Source organism: Puma concolor, chromosome A3, assembly GCF_028749965.1.
Source record: "Puma concolor isolate L17-30 chromosome A3, mPumCon1.1.hap2, whole genome shotgun sequence".
NCBI classification, from domain to species: Eukaryota; Metazoa; Chordata; class Mammalia; order Carnivora; family Felidae; genus Puma; species Puma concolor.
The window spans coordinates 16,087,545-16,109,706 of NC_141669.1; the positions used below are offsets into that span (position 1 = coordinate 16,087,545).

General features: G+C 49.8%; 1 long non-coding RNA gene across 1 annotated transcript; it reads left to right on the forward strand.

Moving 5' to 3' along the window:
• Nucleotides 1–928: 928 nt before the first annotated feature.
• LOC147582278 (uncharacterized) lies at nt 929–21,815 on the forward strand. The gene is made up of 3 exons (XR_015248688.1): nt 929–1,070; nt 19,829–20,187; nt 20,447–21,815. It is a non-coding gene; the product is annotated as an uncharacterized LOC147582278 (long non-coding RNA).
• The last annotated feature ends 347 nt before the right edge of the window (nt 21,816–22,162 follow it).

Below are 22,162 nucleotides of genomic sequence, written 5' to 3' on the forward strand. Positions count from 1 at the left end.
GCAGAAGCCCCAGCTCTGTCTACACTCTGCGTGCATTTTTGGGCCAATTACTTTTACTCTCCATCGCCTCAGATTTTCTATTTGTAGAGTGGAAATAATTTTGGAAATTAAATAAGATCAGCCCAAGCATTCGGCACAGAGCCCAGCTCATCCTAAGTCCTCAACAAATCTTGGTTACCTTCCCTCTAGGGTGTTCATCTTAGCACCTGAAGCACAAAGTAGAAGCGGAATAAATTTTGCTGGATAAATGAGTGTATAATAACTCTTGTTTGTCAAGGACTTTTTCAACTGTAAGCTCCTCAATTATCACATCATACTCATTTTTGCAACCCCAGCGTCTAGGGTAGGGTCTGGTACATATAGGCGCTTGGTAACCACTAAGTTATTGAATAATAGCTTGAGTTCAGAGGGTCCTTGATAAATTGGGGATTCTCAGGATTGCATAGGATCAATTGCCACTCAGGAAGGAAGTACCCACCAGTTGGGTCCCAGAGGATGTGGTAGCAGGAGCTGAATCCCCTGAGCGCTGAGGGGAAGGGGGTCTGGGGACCAGCAGGCTTTCTCCCTTGGAGCATGGTGCTCTCAGCAGGGGCTGGATGGGCAGTGTACAAGTTTGTTGACCCATCGACACAGAGTGAGGAGCAGGGTGGCTGGGGCAGAGAGCCAGGGAGAGCCTGCCTAGCTTACCTCGCTGACATGGCCACAGATGGAAGGAGAGTTGGTAACTTTTACAGGTGAACAAGTGCCAGGAAAAACACTGACGACTCCTAAGTGATCAAGAAATATGCTTGAAAGATCTAGCCATTAGTACTGTGTGTGCAAGACCCAGGACTCAGCTGCTGCATTTGTAACCTGAGAAAGCAAGTCCCTGCCTTTTTTATGAGCTCAGCAAAACCAGCAGACCCCACCATGGAAAGGGAAAACAAAGAAATGAGGACATTTGATCAGTTGCCCACAGTGCCTCTGAGAGCACGAGCCCAGAGCTCTGTTTCTGCAGGAATGTACCAAACGCACCACCAGTGAGCTGGTAATCGCTTTAAGTCTGGGCAAACTGGTTCTCCTGGCACAAGGTGGGAACTGAACTTAATTAGACTGCAGGATTTGACTGGAGGAAAGGCCTTTGTTCCAGGTTGGCTCCAGTTTTTGTTTTGTTTTGTTTTTACTTTCTTGTTAAATAAGAACAAAAATTGTATTGTCGGGGCAGGAGCACAGGGCAGGGGTTTGGTATGGAAATTCTCATTCAGAGGTAAACTCCCCACATTTCAGATTTTTCAGAAAGCCGACCCTGAACTCGAGTTTCTGGTAACGCCTGACCTTCACGGGATCTGGGGCGGTATCCTGGGGAGGGCTGGCCGCTGTATGGAGACTTGGCTGGCTCACTTTGGCAGGTTTTCTCCAAGTGACTTGGAAATGGATGCCTGAATCGACTCTACGGTGCCCAATTCCAAATTCTGAGGAGTCTGGGCCACACTTGGGGGTCTGTGGCCTGGCGGCCTCCACGTCTGGGGAGATTGTGCTGTGGTGGTCAGTGGTGGAAAATGAAGTCAGGCATGGTCACTTGGCTTATCTTGTTTGGAGGCAGAAAGTCTGATTTCAGGGTTTGGGCTGGAAGCAGGGAGCTGGGATGGATTCCTGAGGGGGCTTTGGAATCATCCTCTTCAAACCACACGAAGATTTGTCAGGCCCCTCCTTGGCAATGGGCCAGGGGTTAAAACATCATTTGAGTTCAAGGAAATCTGAATTTGCCTCCTGGAGGGAGTGGACCAGTCTAGCAGATCCTGGTAGTCCAGGAATTGGAGAGCTAGAGGTTCAACTGGTCAGGGCCACCAGGAACGGGGTCCAGGCCCTAAGGAAAAGCTTTCTGGGCTCCCTCTCAGACAGACATTCTAAGATCTATGACTGGGATTTGATCTAGCTCCCATCTGGGCCTCTGGGCCTGGTAATTAGTATGGTTCCCCTATCATCAGCAGCCCTGCAATGCCTGTGTGCGGCTGGGGTGGGGTGCTAGGGCTAGAACAGGGTGACGAGGCAGGTTTGGGGTGAGCACAGGAGGATGGGCTCAGGGCTCAGAGACAAGGGCATCTGAGAGCTCTTCCTAAGGAATGGCCAGGGACTTCTCTCTTTTGGGGACACCTCCTGTCTTTCCTTATACACAATCATTGTGCCTTTAAGAGATAAAGCCCATCTTGATCCAGCTCATCCTAGGTGTGCTGCTTGGGGCCCAGATCTGGTGGGAGGAGGAAGACGTGAAGACATACCCTCTTTCACTTGCTGCCTAAAATGAAGCTCTTGTGACCCCCCCCCCCCCGCCCAACTCCCCTTGTCTGTCACCTTACCCAGCTCTCACCAACTGTTCACAGCAAGGCTAGCTGGAAAGCATCAGGACCATGCTTGGGAAATCACCCAATGGCTGCCGGGTCCATTCCACATTTACTGTGTGTCAGGCCTGTGTGAGCAGGTTGCAGCGGGGGTGGTGGTGAACAGGAGAGCACCCGAGATAAACTCCCCATCCCTGGGAACTCTCTGCGGTAATTCTTTCAACATCTGGGTATTTCACTAAGCAGAAGAGGGGGCAGGGCTGTCACAACTAGAATCCTCCAGTATTTTCTTCCTGAGAATAAACATGGTATTTGAAAGGCAAGAGTCTTCCCATTTCTTATGAGTAGTGGCTGCTTCTCTGGGCCTTTGGGGCTTAGCTCGCTGTTGTATTTACTGCAGGCCTTGGAGTAAATATCACTTCCAGTGGGAGGCCTTCTCTTGACCTCGCACAACCGAGTGGATAGCCCTTCTGTGTGTTCTCTGGCACCTTACCTTACCCTTATCTCAACGCTTATCCACTGTATTTCTTTAAAAAATTTTTTTAAAATGTTTTCTCATTTTTTGAGACAGAGATGGAGACAGAGTGTGAGTGAGGGAGGGGCAGAGAGAGAGGGAGACACAGAATCCTTAGCAGGCTCCAGGCTCTGAGCTGTCAGCACAGAGCCTGACGTGGGGCTCCAACTCACAAACTGCGAGATCGTGACCTGAGCCGAAGTCGGACACCCAACCGACCAAGCCACCCAGGCGCCCCTTATCCACTGTGTTTCAAAAGCCACCCACGAGCCTGTGCATTCCTGAGGGCTGAGACTGTGTCAGCGTGCTGGCAGGGACACAAAAGGTGTTCAGTGTGCTTCTGGTGAGTGGCTAAGTTAATGGTCAAGTCTGTGTGGTGCCTCGAGGGCAGAACCAACAGAAGTTCAAGAGGCAGATTTTGGCTCAAAAGAAGAAAGAATACTGTAGCAATGAGAACAGTCCGAAAGGTCATGAGTCAAAGGTCATGAGCTCTCTGTCACTGAACATGATCATGTCACAGCAGGATAACTCTGGTCCAAAACGTTATAGGATGTTTCAAGTATCAGGTGGATGGAGCTCTTGAGAGGCAAGACCAGCTGAGGATGTTCCCAAGTGCGGGGTAGGAAGAGGACAAGGGAAGGGGGCCTGGAGTTGGCTACGGATGGTCCTTGGAGAGGTCCCCATGAAGAGACAAGGCTGAGTTTTGTTCCCACGGAATCTTCAAAGCAGAGCTCAAAGGTCATCTGCCTTTCCTGACTTCCTCACTCTCCTTCTTCTGCTCAAAACACATTGTTCCTGCCTTTATTACCATCCTCATCTCTCTTTAGTGGAGTCTTTAATTAATTACACGGCTCTCATCTAAAATGTGATCGCTTGGAGTCCAAGGACCCATCTTTAATTATTCGTACCCCCAGGCACCTAGACCTGGGCCTGGCACAAGCACTGAGCAAACTTTCGTGGAACGACAGACTAAATGAGGGCCTTTGTGTAAGACCAAGAGCTCATGGTCCTGCCTTGGAGGGAAAATAGCATATGTGAAGAAATTCAAGGAATAATTTCGTAACTAACTGTGTGACTCTGAGGGACAGTTGTTTCATGAAGGAGCTACTGCAGAGTCTGCTGGCCTGCAAGCCGTCTCTGATAGGTTTGGCGGAAGGACTGAAACAAGATGTTTCTTCCTCTGCTCGAATGTAAGTGCCATGAAGGCACAGCCTTTGATCACTGCAGGTGCCTGGCACCAGCTTGGTGGTCCATAAATATCTACAGAATGGAAGCATTTTAGTTGCTGTTATTTGTTTTCTTAAAGCAGATGGAAATGGTGTTGATGATTCATTTGTCCTCAAACTGTGAATGTGAAGTCCAATGGGAAGGATTTGCCCAGAATCAGAAAATCCCCACAGCCAGAGCTGGCTTCATGGGCGCATGATGCTGTCGCCATCTTGAAATTCTCAATTTTTTAACAAGGAGCCCATGCTTTCATTTTATGCTGGGCCCACAAGTTATGTAGCTGATTCTGCCCACAAAAGAGGACACTGTCAATCCGTAGCAGAAGCTGTGGGAGCTTCTGCCATGGGACTAGCAGAAGCAAGGAAGAATCTTTGGCTCTGGAAACCCACCTGACATAGTGACTTGCCTCGTGGCCTCTGGGCTGCTCACTAGGGCTCACGGGCTCCTGCCTGATCTGAATCTGCAGCTGTTTCTTCTGCTTAGCTCCATCTGACCTGAAGTGACTTCAGGGAGTGGCAGGGCAGCCACAGTCAATGACCTCACACCTTTTGTCACTGCCAGCATGCCGTCACTGGTGTGGGGAGGGCTCTCTCCCTACCAGCTGGACACTTGTCTGGCACATTTTGTAAACAGTGGTCTCAGCAGCATGGTTCTCACATGAACCTTCTCCACTGCAACCCTTTCAAGGAATTTAGAGCATTTTGCTGGCTTGGTTGGAAAACATCAAGTGGTACCCCTAGGGTACCCTTTGCTGATGCCAATCATTTTCTAATTCTTTAGGGCTGAATTCAAGGAATCTTCTAGCTAAGAATGAGCTTACAGAAAATGGGAGCACCTACTCAGGGTGGGGGTGATTTTTCTCTCCCTCTGGTTCAAGGACTTTGATCTTGGTGGGTTGGGGCACCTCCTGCCCCGCCTGGGGCCCAAAGCCCTGTTCATTTCTCTTAGGGAGACCACCAAGTTTTCATGCCTATAGGGTAGTGGGTGGCAGAGTTGTAAGGGAGAGCACCTTTCTGTCCCAGGGGTCTGGACCCCTGTGTGTCTGACAGTATGGACCAGTCACCGGTAGAGTCACATTCAATCCTGAGAAAAGCCACCTTCCTCTGCCCCAGGACACAAGATAGGTAGGATGGCTGGGCTTTGGAAAAGGGACTCCCAAAGCCATACCCATGCTGCCCAGCTCCTGTTGCCGTTTCTTGCTACTCTGGGATGGAGCCCAGTGGGGCTCATAATCTCACAGAAAGCAGAGCTTCTGCGAGTTTTCAGATTTATTCAGGGTGTTAGTGAGCATTCATGAATGTGTCCCTGGCATTGTTCTTCCCTGAACTCTTCCGGCTCAGACAGATCTCACTAACAGATAGGTGCACATCAGGCTTTTGAAGGTAGCCCAGAGTAGTTCTTAACCTTTGCTACCACTTTTTGGAAAACAAAAAATGAGAATTCAAGTTGATGAATAGAAACAGAAGGTGGGGGTGCCTGAGCGGCTCAGTCTGTTGAGCAACCGACTTCAGCTCAGGTCATGATCTCACAGTTTGTGAGTTTGAGCCCTGCATTGGGCTCTCTGCTGTCAGTGCAGAGCCTGCTTTGGATCCCCCCATCCCTCTTCCGCATGCTTTCTCTCTCAAAAATGAATAAATATTTTTTTTAAAAATTTTTTTTTCAACGTTTATTTATTTTTGGGGCAGAGAGAGACAGAGCATGAACAGGGAGGGGCAGAGAGAGTGGGAGACACAGAATCGGAAACAGGCTCCAGGCTCTGAGCCATCAGCCCAGAGCCTGACGCGGGGCTCGAACTCCCGGACCGCGAGATCGTGACCTGGCTGAAGTCGGACGCTTAACCGACTGCGCCACCCAGGCGCCCCTGAATAAATATTTTTAAAAATTAAAAAAAGAAAAAGATCTAAAAAAATTGTTTAAAAAAAGAAAAAGATTCTTACAACATCAAAATTGATGTTATTGTTAGATAACATCAAAATTGATGTTATTATTTTTTCTACAAAATAGTATTTTTTAATGTTTATTTATTTTTGAGGACGGGGGGGGGGGGCAAAGAGAAAGGGAGACAGAGGATCCAAAGTGGGCTGTGCACTGATGCAGGGCTCGAACCCACAAACTGAGATCATGACCTGAGTTAAAGTTGGACAATCAAACGACCGAGCCACTCTGGTGTCCCAATAGTGTTGTTTTTAATTTCTATACACTACTGGATGTGGGAGGGAGGCCAGAGGTCATTCAACCCAACCCCATCATTTTAAAGACAGATAACTGAGGTCCATGGGGGCTGGGGGGCTGCCCAAGATCACACAGCTCATTTGGAGCAGAAGTAAGAACCCAGGCTGCCCTGTCCTTCTCTCTCTCCAACATAAAGTTCTCAAGATACTTTAGTTATTAATTACACATTCACAGTTAAGGACCTGAGGAGTAACTGAAAGGGCATATGTTTTCAGTGCACTGGCAATAGCCTCAGTAGGTTTTATGGCTGTTTGTTCTGTCATTTCATCAACCATTCATCTCGACTCCTCACTGAGCAACTGCCTTGGGCCAGGCCCTGTGCTCAGTACTAGGAATATCATGTAGAATCAGATATGGTTTGAGTCCTCAGGGGCAAGTTGTACTAGGGAGTCTGTGTGTGGACATATGCGCCCCCAGCTAGAAGCTCCCTCCACAGTATCCTTTACAGGACATCACTTTGTCTTAGTATCAGCACACTCCAGTTAGAAAACCTGCTTTGAGAGATCTGGTTCAGAGACTTTGAAAGTCAGAGGAGTGAGTAATCCCAGAGGCCCATCAGGTGGAGGTGACTTTTTCAGCTTTATTTTAAGCCAAAGCTGGATTGCTGGATCTGAGCATGCTGTCCAATCAGCTGATGGAGGCATCTGTGTAAATGACTAGACATGAGCACATGTGAAATCTCTCTCTCGCTCTCTCTCTCTCATACACACATACCACACGGTGTCAGATGAGAAAAAGGAGACCCAGAGCAGTTTAACCACTTGCCTAACTAGCTAATTAGTTAATCCAGACAGCTAGGGGATTCCTTAAACTTTCCGTTCATTCAGGAACTGAAAAATGGGATGGAGTTTCCCTTAGAAATGACTTCATCTGGGGGCGCCTGGGTGGCTCAGTTGGTTAAGCGTCCGACTTCGGCTCAGGTCATGGTCTCACAGTCCGTGAGTTTGAGCCCTGCGTCGGGCTCTGGGCTGACAGCTCAGAGCCTGGAGCCTGTTTCAGATTCTGTGTCTCCCTCTCTCTCTGACCCTCCCCCGTTCATGCTCTGTTTCTGTCTCAAAAATAAACGTTAAAAAATTTTTTTTAAAAAGAAATGACTTCATCTGAAATGTCACTGCTTCTAAGATGACATCTTGGAAAGGCATCAAGGTGGTCATGGTCTCCTGTGGTGCTCTAGAATCTCGGGAAGTCACTGCTATTGTGGACGATTTGAAGTGGCTACAAGTCTAGAAGTCAAACCGTACTGTCCCCGATGCCAGTTGCTCCCTGTGACAAAGGCCTGAGACATCTCAGCTGGGGCTGGGGCAGGTGTTGGGCAAGCCCTCCCCCCGCCCCCTTTTAGCCCAAGGAGTCCCTGGGAGCTTGCAGGGTGGCAGGAAGGATCAAGGATGTGTTCAAAGCCTGTGCCCCCACCGCAAGATGTTTTGGTTTAAGTATGGGATTATTGTTCTCCCTTCAAAGCCCGTGATAAAAGCTGCTCAGGACTGCCCTGCAGGGGCAGGAGGCTTTGATGCTGCAGGAAGGCCAGGACCCTGCCTCCTTCTGTAAGTAACTCAGCCCATCCACACACTCAGAACTGAGGGCTTCTTGAGTGGGAGAGACCTCAAGTGGACTGAGTCCAACTTCCCATGGATGGGTTCTTTCCAGAATATTCTGCCCCTGTTTGCTTTCTTCCAGAGACAGGACATGTGCTCCTTTTTGAAAACTCCATCTACAAGAGCTTTGGACAGGGCTGATCGTCTTGTAGGAAAAGGCCACCTTTCCTTCCCGTAATGTCTATCTAGGGGTCCCAGCCCCGTGGTCTGAGGGCTAACCCTGCTCTCTGTGGTCCTGCTGCCCTATGGAGGTGTGAGTCTGGTGTCCACTGTGCTCAGGGCCAGTCATCCGAAGGTCACTTCTTGGCCATTCTTCCCAGACGTGGTTGAGAAGCACAGGGGCTCCTGAAAGGGCGAGCTTCAGGATTCTGGAGAACCAAAAGCCAACAACTCCAGTTGCACACTGACCACAGCGGAGCTAAGTAGGGCAACAGCCTCAGAGGCTTCTTAGCAACATGGATCATGGAAGCCACAGACTATTGGGGATTCCCTACCAGTTGCCTTGAAAGCTTCGCCCTATGTACATAAGCCTTCTTCCCCCAGGGGCTTAGTTAGCCACCCCAAAGCTGGGCTCTGTTCATCTCTGAGTCTTACTGTCTCAACGTAACTTCTAGCTGGAGGCAGAGAATTTTCTTGCTGTTTTGGAAACAGCTGGAGTACAAACCACCTCCAGCCTTGGGCTCCAGCCTGGGGACTCAGAACCTCAGGCTCAGTCAGCACCGTGTTCTGGACATACATCCGCACAGGGCTGATGGTCACAGGAGCCCACGGGTGGGCGAGCAGTGGGAGCAGACATAGATCTGTGGGCAGGGGCCCCCAGGTCATGTCACGCCAGCCTCCATCATTAACCATGGGCCCTCTGGCTTGTGTCCGGAGAAGAGGCCCAAGACGAGGCTGGGCTGGGTGGCAGTGTAGCTGGGGGAGCTGGGAGAGTGTGACCCCTGATGCTCCAGAGGTGACCCTGGAGGACTGGGCAGGGTTTGCCTGGACCGCTCCTTAATGAGCCCACCCAGGCACATGGCTCGTCCCATTCACCTCTTCAGCAACATTTATTTTCAGCAGAGTCATCCTAGCGAAAATGATTCTTCCACTGCCTGCCTAACTGAACGAGCAAAACCCCTGGGGGTTATTTGGACAAGAGTATAAACGATCTCAGGAATGTGACCTGACCTAGTAAGTACAGGAAAAATGAAGGAAAGCGTCTTCAAGGTCTTTGGGGATTAAGTGGTAGTAGGCATTAGGGGTGTGTGGGGGACTCTGGAAGGGGGTCCTGTTTCTCGTGCACCAATGGGGGCACTATCTCAAAGCAGGAGGAACCAGAGGGAGCTCGCCTGTTCTGCTGGAGAAGCTGGGCAGGCCCTGTGCACTTAGGAAGCTGCTGTTACACTTCCCTTCAACACAGGGTAATGACCGAGAATTAATGTTTGTGTTTGGGGAATGTGCTTGGTGTGTGCGCGCGCGCGTGTGTGTGCATGAGAGAGAGAGAGAGAGAGAGAGAGAGAGAGAGGGCTCGAGTGACCTGATCATTACCCATCTAGTGACCTGAGAGAAGGCGGAGACTGTCTGCCCTATACACGGGTGGGGAGACCCAGAAAAGACCCAGATGCCGTGCCCCAGAGCCCAAGTGTCACGTGAATTATGCTGCTGATCAGCAGCCCAAGTTGAATGATCCTGTCAGGGCAACAATGGCACTGGGCTGGAACTACACTAAATAATTCAGACTGGGAAGCAGACTGCCAGGGATTGTGGTTTCACCCAGATTACGTAACCAGAGAAGAAACTAGAAGGGGCAGATCATCCTGGGGTCAGACCACTTTGTGTCTGCTCAGGGAGGTGACTGGAGGTTTTCCCCAAGTAGGGAGGGAGGTTCACTCTGTAGACATCGAACTACGGAGTTGCTCTCAGGGAAAGTCATAGATCTGAGCACAGCTCTGTGCAGCCTTGGGTCTGTGTGGAGAGGGAAAGACCTCCTGAACTGAGCCTCTGCCTTAGGGTGACGATCCTCCCCCAACTGGGGGACTCTTCTTGGTAGCAACCGCTCTGTCTAGATCCCAGCCACTGTGGGCTCAAGGCTGCAATCACTGCGTCTGTTTCCTGAGGGCAGAGACATGGACTACTGGTGGATGGGCCCTGCCCAAGCTCTGGGTGTCTGTAGGCCTCCATGGGCCACCCATGGTCAGAGCCAGAGCAGAGCAAACTGAGTCACCTGCAGCCTGGAGAACTGGGTCCAGGGCTCCTTGATGGCTTTATTTCCCAACTTTTATCCCCAGCTTCTAGAACTGAGGCTAGTACAGAGTAGACCCTCTGTATAGCTTTGCTCAGTGGATTTATCAAATAATATAAAATAAGCCAACTTCTTTACCTCAGTAAGCACAGCTCAGACATCATACTTTCTTTCTCCTTTAAAAAATTTTTTTAAATGTTTTTATTTATTTTTGAGAGAGAGAGAGAGAGAGAGGCAGAGCAAGTGGGGGAGGGGCCGAGAGAGAGAGAGGGAGACACAGAATCCGAAGCAGGTTCCAGGCTCCGAGCTGTCAGCACAGAGCCTGATGCGGGGCTTGAACTCACGAGCTGTGAGATCATGACCTGAGCTGAACTTGGATGTTTAACCGACTAAGCCACCCAGGCACCCCTCTTTTTTCTTTTCTATTTTTCTTTTTTGATATCATAGGCTTTCTTTGATGATTTCTAAAGTGGTAGAGCCCTGGAATAACCATCATTAGTTAATAATGTGGATGAACATTAATTATATCATCATAGAACACTAGTTATATTGTGACCTTCTCATTTTTGCCTCAAATCTATTTTATTTGTTGGTAAATAAGAATCATTATATAGGAGAACTGGGTCCAGGGCTTTTTTATTTTTTACTTTATTTTTATTTTTACTTCATAATTCTTTTTTAGAGCTCTGTACATGTTTGCATGTGACTGTGGCATTTGATCTTTGCAACAGTCTTGGGCGATAGGAAGGTTGGTGCGGTTTTGTTACTCCCATTTTCCTGCTACACATATTGAGGCTGAATGTATCCCAGACCTGAGGTTCCACCTGATGCTTTTCCATCACCCTCAACGGGGAGGCCGGGCCATCAGAGTGTGTAATCCTCCTTTTGTCCCACCAAATGGGAGGCGGCATTCAATCGGGTCCTCATGTTATAAGGCAGATGCAGGCCCCGAACAACCCTGCAATTACCAGGGAGAGGGTGTAATTTGGGGAACTCAGCCTGGGTGGGCTTTGTTCTGGAAATCTCCCTTGTGATTAACTCTACTCTTATCAGACAGGATTATGTGTGGGAAACAGAAGCAGTCGGTTCTGACTCTGGCTCAGAGTCAGGCTGCACTCCATGTGCCCTGGGGGGACACCGTGGCTTCTGTGTCAGAGGCCTCTCTCCTTGAGCTGAGTGTGAGAGTTGCCAACTGAAGCACAGGTATGACGGTCCCCATAGGGACCCCAGCACACCCTGGTCCTGAAGTGACCCCCGAGTCCTGGTGGTGGCCACTCCTCTTCCTCCCCAGGTCCCGGGCAGTGCTCCAGCCCTGCGTGGAGTCTGGTCTGAACCTGCCACTCTGCCTCCATCACCAGCAGTTAGTTGCTGTTGGAGGATGTTCGAGTGCCAGACCTGATGTGCGGAGCTGTGACTCCAAATGGGAATCTCAGTTCAGATGGCTGTTTCACCTCTGATTTTCACCAAAATGTGCTGTCCTGTTCTGTCCCAGTTTTCTAACCTGTAAAATGGGTGTCTGGGCCACTGCCGTGTGGTATTCTTGTAGGGTAGCATGGAGACCGACACTCAGTGACCTGCTCTGTGCTCCATATTTATCTTATTTATTCTTCAAAACCACCCTCTGGGTAGATATTCATGCCCCTGTTTTATAGTTGTAGAAATTTATACATGGAGAGATTTAGTGATCTGTGGGAAGAAAAACAGAGCAACCCTGGACATTTGGAAGCTGCCCTTCTATTCACAGCCAGCCTGTGCTCCCCTGTTGGACATAAACGATCTCACAGGACACCAGCCTCACACAAGGGCACCCTGATCCAGGGTAACATGGAGCCAACGAGGCTGCTTCATTTTGTGTGAGCACAGGGAAAAAGTCACTATGACACCCCAAAAATCTGATACCCCCTCAAATGAGTGCCTGCAACCTCTTTACAGCTGTATCCTCGTCACAGCTCTTCTTATGGGAAGATTGGACACTTGCCCCCCCTTTGTAACAACATCCAGTTGAAAGCGAACTCCCTCTTCTTCGACCTCCCCCAAACCGCCCAACCAGGCTCAGATAGGTTTTTTTCTAACACCCTCTCACTGAGATCCCCTCGTATGTGTTCCTCTTTACTGCAATGAGTAATAAACCCAGCTTGTTTCACTGTAGGTGTGATCTTGTGGTCTTCTCGGAGGGTGTTGAGCCTTGGCCAGGATCCCATGGTTGAGGAAGAATGAAGACAGGATTCAAACTGAAGACTCAGGCTTTTCTGATCAGAGCCTGTGTATTACCATGTGGGCCCTTCTGTCTGGGAGAGCAGTGAAAATGACTGATCTCAGCACAGGACAGTGCTCCAAACCCCCAAGGGAAGCTCCCAGTCAGACGGAGGCTCAGAGCTCGGCATCCACTCATGGTAGCCTTGACTGTGGTGTTACACTCTAAACTTCCCATATGCTCAGAAATCACCCCAGCTAGATAGCTTTCTACTTGCTTAGTGTTTGAAAGTGGAAATAGTTAGCCAAACACCCCTAATCTGTCATGTGGTCACACCCATTGACCAGGCACAAGGATCCCCTAGCCTGTAGAGTGATTGCCCCACCCACCCCTACGGCCCAGCTTCTTGGTGCCTGGCACATGGAGCCTTCCATGTGTTTTCTTGGCAAGGACATCTGAAACCCCTTTCCCAGTATTGTCCTTTGTTTCCGGTGATGTCTCTATAGCAGTGTCCTTGGTCCCGGCAGGGCACTGGCTTGAGATTTAAGGACTAGCCATTCCCACAGACCTTCTGGAGCCCAAAGGTCCATGTACCCAATGGCTCATGACCCAGACTTTGGCATAGCTCCCACCTGAGAGCATCTGGCACCAACACCAGGGGAGCATCCTTGTTGTCACAGCTGCTGAAATAACGACAATTACTGTGGCCACCCGGTGCCAGCACTGTTTGTAGTGATTGTTTTGTGCCAAGACATTCTTTATACTTCTGGTTTCTTCATTAAAAAACCCTATAAGGTGGATACTATTACTCCCATTTTACTGACAAAGAAACGGAGACTCAGAAAGTTTGATACTAACCTAAGCTGACAGACTGTAAGAGGCAGAACCAAGATTTGGGTCCAGATCTGTCTCCAAACAACTCTACTTCTTCCCCTCTCTGGTGTCTGACTACCTGATTACATGCACCCAGGTAGTTGTTGCACTTACCATTCAAGCCTGTGGTGGATGCTGTTCTCTGCCACGATACCCACTCAGGACAGGAAGACTCATCCCCTAGTTGCTGGGGCTGCTGTGGCTGCTGTGGCTGCTGACCTCCCTGGGGATTGCCATTCACCGGAGACAGATGTCTTGTCCGGGCTTATGCCTCTTCTAGGGGACGGGTCACATCCAGTGACAGGTCAATGGGGGCAGGTATAAAAGCCTGACCCTTTTCCCATCTGGGGAAACTCTGAGGGGCCATCCGAACTTCATAGTTCCCTGTGGGGTCACCTGAGGCCTTGTGATTGCGGTGCTGCCCACCTTCTCCTTCTCCCAATCCCGCCTCCTTCCTTCTCCCATAGACGGTCATCTGGAAGGCACTCCTTAGGAAACTTCCTGCACAGTGTTCTCTGTCACAGTCTGCTTTCTGGGGAGTGCAACAAGGATGTTTTGCAAGATTAGCTGGGGCTTGCAGATTTACCCACTGGCTCTGTCAGCAGCTGCAATGTCTGGAGGAGGGTGGTTCCCCCAGCAGGAAGGACAGCCATTCCTGTGTCCCTGGCATCAGTCAGCCAAGCTGAAGGCAGAGGACCTATTCAACGAACTCTAGGGCCTCACCTGTTTCCAAGAAGTTCTCTGCCACAAGGCTCTGCTAAATAAGTGTTTAGCAAGAAAGCCCAGAGCTAACCCTTTCTTTAAAAAACAATCCAGGGGCGCCTGGCTGGCTCAGTCGGTTAAGCATCCGACTCTGACTCTTGGTTTTAGCTCAGGTCATGATCTCACGGTTCTTGACTTTGAGCCCTGCATCAGGCTCTGCTCTGCCGGTGCAGAGCCTGCTTGGAATTCTCTCTCTGCTCCTCCTCTGCCCGCACTGTCTTTCTTCCCCAAAATAAATAAATAAACTTAAAAAAATATTCAAAAAATTCAGATTACAGGGGCTGATAGTCTGAGTTTATTTTTAAGGTAAATTAAGGTAATTCACTTTTATAGTTTAACCTCTAAAACAGATTAAGTCATTTATAATGCCTTGACTAGGGAAAACAGCATGGTAACAAAGATATTATTACCTGATTCTCCAAATTCATCATTTATTTAGTTCTCTAGGCCAACCTCTGGGCTAGGGTTAGGGAGGCAGAGATCTAAAAAAAAAAAAAAAAAAAAGAAAAAGAAAAAAAGATACACACATGATTTTCTTTAAGTTTATTGATTTATTTTGAGGGAGACAGAGACAGCATGAGTGGGGGAGAAGCAGAGAGAGAGAGAGAGAGAGTCAGAGAATCCCAAGCCGGTTCTGCACTGTCAGTGCAGAGGCCTGTCGTTGGAGCTCAAACATGAAACCGTGAGATCGTGACTTGAGCAGACACCAAGAGTTGGATGCCTAACCGACTAAACCACACAGGCGCCCCCCATGTCTGCATCTTGAGCTTACCATCTAGTAGATGAGGCTGACTGACATCAAAGCAGTTATAATAAAAAATATGATAATGATAGTTTCAAGGGTCCAGACTCTGGTTTAGAATGTTGAATGAAAAAAAAAAATGGACATTATATTTCCATATTTAATTCAATGAAAACTAGGAAGAGAGAAATCAGAAGCTCTGTCATCCAGAGCGATTCCAAAGAGGAGTATAATTTAGGAATTTGCTCATCTTTTTCACTAGCTCCAGACCTCACTCAGCTGAACCTCAAGGGGTTGGGGCTGCCCAAAACCTTTACAGAAAACTTCTTGAGCATAATTGTGTGTAACCTGTGGCCATCTGCCAAAGTCTTAAGAGTTATTGCACTAAAATTGTAGTTGATTATATCTCTTTCCTACTCAAAAAAATGTGTAATGCTTCCTTTCCCACCCTCACTGCCTCCTGGATAAAGTTCAACCCTTCTTCCTCCATTATTCCCTAGAAAACTTTCCTTTGTGGTCCAGTTGGTCCACTCATTGGATCCCAAACTGAGGAGACCTTGCAGATAGTTCTGGTCTCCTTGCCTTTGCTCATGCTCATCCCCTTTCTTGGAACATCGTCCTCACTTCTCTCAACAAGCCTATTTAGTGCACATGTCCCAGGCCAGCCACCATTTTACCTCCTCTATAAAGTCTTCCCTTGAAGTGACCTCTAACCTCTGAGAGGTCTTGTATTGTTCCTCAGTAGGATAATAAAGCCCTGTGATGCTGTGGTGGCCCTTCATTGTGGCCTTGACCTGTTATTTTACTGTGTTCTGTCACTCAGTGTTCCTCGAGTCTATAAGGTCCCTAGCAAGACTATGACCTAACATGGAAGGGTCAGTTTGTGTCCCAAGAAGTGTCCTAGAGGACCCTTTGGGAGGACACTTTGCATGTCCTCCATGATGTGATTTATAGGACCAAGCTAGAAATGAGAAAAGTTGCTCCCTTTATCTCTTTATGAAGATTTGGCACATTTGGTGCTCCAAATATTGAACAGAACCAAGGCAGCTACTTTGGGGAAAGGGGGTATTATTTTTCACTGGTGAGAATAGATTAACCCAACTTCCTTTTCTTTTTAAGAAAAACCATAAATCAAAAAGGAAAAAAAAAACCTCTATGTGACCCTGTCTTGGTTCTCTGGGAACAGCCTAATCTGGCCTCAATCCCAAAAGGGGGGGAAAAACAATTTTTCAAAATGCTACTGGGCCTACACATTTGAGTTCAGTTCAGGTTTTTAGAAAAATGAACTATGATTCATGTGCGCATGCACGTGTGTGTATGTGCGTGTGTAATGGTACCTGCCTCTGTGTAGCCTGTGTGCTGATGTGTGTGTGTCCAAATATCTGGTCATGCTGCTCTTGAACTTTCCCTGAGTTGAAAACAGGCCTGGAACGGTGCAGGGGGAGCGCTGGGTGGTCCACTGGACGCCAGGAAGACGCTCTCACCAGAATCCAACCCTGTGAACACCCTGATCTCCGACTCTCAGCCCGAGATATAGAAGCATCTGCTGTCTGAACCACCCAGGCTGTGGTGCTCTGTTACGGCAGCCCGAGCTGACCAGGTATGACTTTAGGACCTGAATGCTGGGAAGTGGAGACTGGGTTCAGGAATGAGTTCCTGCTGTGGGGAGGTGGAAGCTTGGTGGGGGGATCAGAATGCTCCCAGACTCACGTCTCCCTGGGCTGGCTGAGACAGGTAACTTCCTCAGACAATCTGCTTCGGAGGAAGCAGTGATTTCGGGTCCAGACGTGCACTTTAGCTCCCACTGTGTAATTAGAGGATGTACAGCAATGGGCAGCTGGGCCCGTGGCGGGCCTGGCACTCAGATCGCGGTCTGTGGTAATGCTTGGTCCATGTCTGGCTACGTAGTGGCTCAGCTGAACTCGGGTTCCTTCCCTCCCTGTCGGAGGGGATGCATGTTCTTACAATCTTCCTCCAGGGAAGGTGGACTGGGGGGAGAAATAACTGAGTCCCCAGGGTTACCGTGAGACCTGTCTCAGCCTCCCTTCATCCGGGAGTCTTCCCCATCCTTTCCAGTCACCCCCGCCCATTGTTCTTGCACAGCTGAATTTCTTTTTCTTTCTGTCTTTTTAAATGGAGCAGATGTATATTTTCTTTGTTTTTGTTTTATTTATTTTGAGAGAGAGAGAGAGACAGACAGCATGAGCAGGGGAAAGAGAGAGACTCCCAAGCAGGCTCTGCACTGTCAACGTGGAGCCCAATGTGGGGCTTGAACTCATAAACTACAAGATACAGACCTGAGCCAAAACCAAGAGATTGTATGCTTAAGTGACTGAGCCACCCAGGTGCCCCACTACACAGCTGAATCTCTGGCTGATGAGTCTATCCGGCCTGAAGAGCCCGGGACCAGAGCCTCCTGGCTGTGGTGGGTTTGGTCCCATGCGACTTCAGAGAATTGACTTGGTCTCCAACGTGGGGTCGTGGAAAGACGTTGTTTGGACAGGACCATCAGTAAGGAGCCTGGGTGGCCCTAAGCCTAGAGGAGTCCCACAGCCTGGAGGGGAGGCCTCTGTGGGATTTCTGACCTGAGTGAAGGTGTCAGTCCCCAAGCCCCCTACCCCAAGCTACAAAACCCTGTGCTCTGTGGAAATGATCTCCACCTTCTCTTTGTATACCTCCACCGCGAAGGCATTTTCTATAGCTCTGCCAGTGTAAGCAGGCTGTGTCGGGCTGCCTTTGAGAGGCTAAATGGAGGTGGGGAAGACTGAGAAGAGGGAGAGAAAGATAATGGAGGGAGGTTCTAGAAACCTAGATGGTGATATTCAAGAAGGATCTGGCCCAAGGCCGGGGTGGTGGACACTTGGGCTGCCTCCTGCGTTGTGCTTTTGAGGTGGTGGTTTGGATGCCCCATATTCTGTACCTTCTAGAAAATGGGAGACCCTCAGGAATCTGGCCATCAGCCCAGGGGCTGCGGCCTGTCAGCCTCTCTCCTGTCTCCTCTCAGCCCAGTGGCCCCACCAGGCTTCCCCACAAACACCCATTCCCTGCTCCCTATTTGCCCCTGCCCCGGGAGGGGGGCACACTCAGAGGGACCATCCTGCCCAGAACTCTCCCCTGTGCGAGGGAGGGACTTCTGCAGATCCGAGAGTCGGCTCCTCCAAGCTGCAAAGAGGTGTTGTCAGATTTGGCTGCCCTTTATTTTATTTATTTATTTTTAAAGTTTATTTATTTATTTATTTATTTATTTATTTATTTTTGAGAGAGAGCGCGTGCGCACGTGCCGTTGTGTACTTTCACGTGGGGGAGGGGCAGAGAAGGAAGGGGAGAGAATCGCCAGCAGGCTATGCGCTCAGCACAGAGCCCGAGTGGGGCTCAGTCTCACGACTTTCGATCACGACCTGAGTCAATACAAAGATTTGGTTGCACTTTAAAATGCTTGGTACAGGGGCACCTGTCTGGCTCAGTGGGTAGTGCATGATCTTGATCTCAGAGTCATGAGTTGCAGCCCCATGTTAGAGGTAGAATTCACTTAAACAAAACAAAACAAAACAAAACAAAACAAAACAAAACAAAAAACAAGACTAGAATGCTTGGCGCAGCTTTTGCTGTCAGGTGGTCCCAGAGGGCTTCTTCAAACTGCCCCTCACCCTGTGTTTTGTATAGCTAAGGAGACAGAGGTTGAGAGAGGCCAAGGGTTCTGCCCGGGGTCACGTATTAGGGTGGGAGCTCCCTGGCCCTGGGGTTCCTGGGCTGGATGAAGGGCTTGTTGCTGCTGTGGAGGGGCGTTTTGCTATGATGGGCCTTCCTACAGGCTTCCAGGCCACCTCTTGGCTGTGTGGCTGGCCCAGCTAGGTCGGCGTGTGCGGTGGGGCCTGGGGAGGGGCTGCTGGTGCAGCATTCACAACAGCATCTCACAGCCAATCTGTTTGCTCAGGGCCTCTGCCTGGCGTCGGGGTCCAGGGACAGAGTGGCAAGGATTCTGCAGTTTTCATCCATCCCCTCCTGAGTGTGAGTTGTGGGTCCCCTGTGACCTGCGGGCTCAGGAAGCCTGCAAAATACTTCTGAAATTGGAAAGGGGAAGCACAATTGGGGTGGAGCCCTGGGCAGTGAGGGCCAGTGGGGCCCTGCTCTGTCTCGATTAGTCTTGCAGCCTGTATCTCCTCCACTGCACCCCGAGTTTCCCACTCGCTTGTTGAGGGGTTGAGTGGATGCCTGAAGGCCTGACACTGGGCTGCAGGACTGTGCCTTCTTTGTCTCTCACATCCTTGTAAGACTTCCAGGCAACAGTCTGAGCAAACCAAGGAGAGCCCTAGCCCTTTTTATTACTTCTCTGAGGACAAAATTTGTAGGCCAAGGGGAAACCCAATTACTGTGCCCTTTTGTCTCTTTTGAATTACTTCCTAATCTATCTATTAAAAAACAACCTCAAGCAGGATCCTGAATAAATGGGCTTTAAGCAAGGGAATTATCGATGTGATTCATTCTCCCTCAGGGCAGATGTGCAATTTATCTTTCAGCAAAGCACACAGTGACTTAACAAATTGAGCCTAAGAACAATGGCCATCAGCCCGACCATCCCCAGGAGAAAGAATCAGCATTCTGAGTCAGTGCCGGGGCTCTGACCCCATTAGGGCCTTCTCTGGGGGAGCTCCTATAATGGTGACATCTTAACTAAATTGGGCCCCGAGAGCGGGCAGGCCTGGTAAGGGGGCACAGGGCACAGCCAGGGGCCGAGCAGAGCTGGGCAGGGGACGAACCCCTCCTTCCCTCCTTCTCCTGGAGCCAGGAGGGGCTGCGCCTCAGGAGCCTGTGCAGGTTGGCCCAACCTCTCCCATCTCCCTCACTTCACCCCCCCCTCACCCAGTCGCCTTCCAGATTGCTGCCAGGAGGATGCCTCCCCACCCCTGCACCACCCCCCCCCCCCCAGGGCGTTTCACACCCTGATTTTGCATTGCCCTCTGTACAGTTGAGGGGGCTGAAGGGATGGGGGGGCAGGGTGGGGTAGGGGTCAAGGGGTAGCATTCTAGAGGTGGGCACTACGTGGCCCTTGGCCCCATGGCAGCTGCTGCCCTACTCCACACCCCCCGAATCACAGGCTGGAACAGGGCCAGGGACGTGGGACCGAACCCATTTTTCTTTTTTCTTTCCAGAGATGGCAGTAATTGTTCCTCCCCAGCCTGATGTGGGAGAAGGCTGAGTTTTGCTCTGGACTTGTCTGCACACTCCTGGCCTTCGCCCCTCACCCGGGACAGGCCTGGTCAGGTCTGCCAGGCCCCGGGAGCTTTGCTTGCTGGCCCAGGGCCTCACCCAGTGCACGCTGCTCTGCCCTGGGCCCTGCTTTCCCGAGGCCCAGCAGCCAGGGGCCTGTGGTACTACCAGCTGAATTCCAAGTAAACTTTCCCAGAATCACAGAATCTCTTGGAAACGGAACCCCTTGGCAATGTAAAGCATTCTCAGAACTGAGGAATTACAGAAAAATAGAATCTCAAGTTTGGAAAAGATTCTTCAGGTAATCTACCTTCTTTCCAGCACAGTGGCCTCATCTGCCTTCTTGTCTCCTGCTGTCTCCTTGAAAGGAAGCTTGTCCTTGTGGGAGATCTTCCCAGTGCCTCTCTCCTCCCTGGATCCGTGGGTGTCTCCACTTTGCAGTTCCTTTGCAGTTCCCAGCATTTGCGACCTGTGAAACACTAGCAAAAGCAAAGTGTGTGGGATTCTGTGTGGAGGCTGGGAAAAGCCCTGTATTGCTCTCTGTGTCTTTCTTCCTGCAGCATTGATGCAGACAGGTTTGCGTTGAGATGACAGAACCGCGATCAGAGCCACCAGGGTCATCAAGACTTTGTGTAGAGGACAGTGCCCTGGAGACGCCCGAGCTACAGCAGACTTTGCGTGAAGGAGAGATAAACTTGGTGAGATTTGGGGGCCATTTGCTACCCCAGTATAACGTAGCCTGTCCTAGCTGTGGTGTTGTGATTTATAATAAGAAGTATATGTATTTGATCTTCGTCCCTGTTTCTGGCACAGAGTCCCCAAATTCCTTGGAATTTCCTAAGTAGTTTGAGCCCTAAAGATGTCTTTTGTTGTATTGATGAGGTGACTTTTGGGCCACACCTAGGATTAGGGGCTGGTTGCCAGTGGAGCCAACCTGAATACAGGACTGAGACTTTCAGTCCTATCCTCCAGCCTTCTGGGTGGAGGGAAGGACTTGAGATTGAGGTCAGTCACTAATGGCCAATGATGTAATCAATAAGGCCTATGTAATGAAGCCTCCATAACCGCCCCCCCCCCCACCGCAAATGGGGTTCAGAGAGCTTATGAGTTGGTGAACACATGGAGGTTCAGGGAGAGTGGCACTCTTGGAGAGCCTGGTGCCTCTGTACCCCTCCCCCACCCATGCCCTATGCGTCTTTTCCATTTGGCTGTTCCTGAGTTATATCCTTTTGTAATAAACAGGTGATCTAGTAAGTAAAATGTTTGAGTTCTGTGAGCCACTCTCCCGGATTAATTGGACACGAAGAGGGGGTCATTGAAACCTCAAATCTATAGCTTGTCAGTCAGAAGCATAGGTGACAACGTGGGGTGGCAGCTGGTGTCTGAAGGTGCGGTGGGCGCAGTCCTGTAGGGCTGAGCCCTACACGTGGAATCCGATCCTGTCTTCGGGTAGATAGTATCAGAATTGAGCAGACTTGCAGGACACCCAACTGGTATCCGAGCATTGTTTGTTCGTGGTAGGGAAAATCTACCCTACTTCGGAAGTGGTACCTAGCCTGTGTTCCAAACTTCCTGGAACAGGAATTCACCATGACCATGGATTTTGGGTTCATTGATGAGCAGCTGTCAGGTGGAGAATTCCTTTTTCCCCCAAACTGAAATCTGTTTCCTCAAAGCTCCCTGGTTGCCCACCCCAAGTAGGTGAAATCCATCTTGACAGTTTCTTGTAGTCCTTTGGGGCTCTCTTTTCTCCCTATGCCAGTGACTCCCGCTCTTTAATGTGAATCATTTGGAGGGCTTATTAAAGTGTGGTTTCCTGGGCTCCATCCCCAGTTTCTGATTCAGTAGGTTTGGGGCAGGACCTGGGAATTTGCATTTTTAATTTTTTTTAATGCATTTATTTAGACAGAGAGACAGAGCACAAGTGGGGAGGGGCAGAGAGAGAAGGAGACACAGAATCTGAAGCAGGCTCCAGGCTCCGAGCTGTCAGCACAGAGCCCGATGCAGGGCTCGAACTCACAAACCACAAGATTGTGACCTGAGCCGAAGTCTGATGCTTAACTGACTGAGCCACCCAGGTGCCCCAAGGAATTTGCATTTTTAAAAAAAAAATTTTTTTTTTTCAACGTTTATTTATTTTTGGGACAGAGAGAGACAGAGCATGAACGGGGGAGGGGCAGAGAGAGAGGGAGACACAGAATCGGAAACAGGCTCCAGGCTCTGAGCCATCAGCCCAGAGCCCGACGCGGGGCTCGAACTCACGGACTCGAACTCAC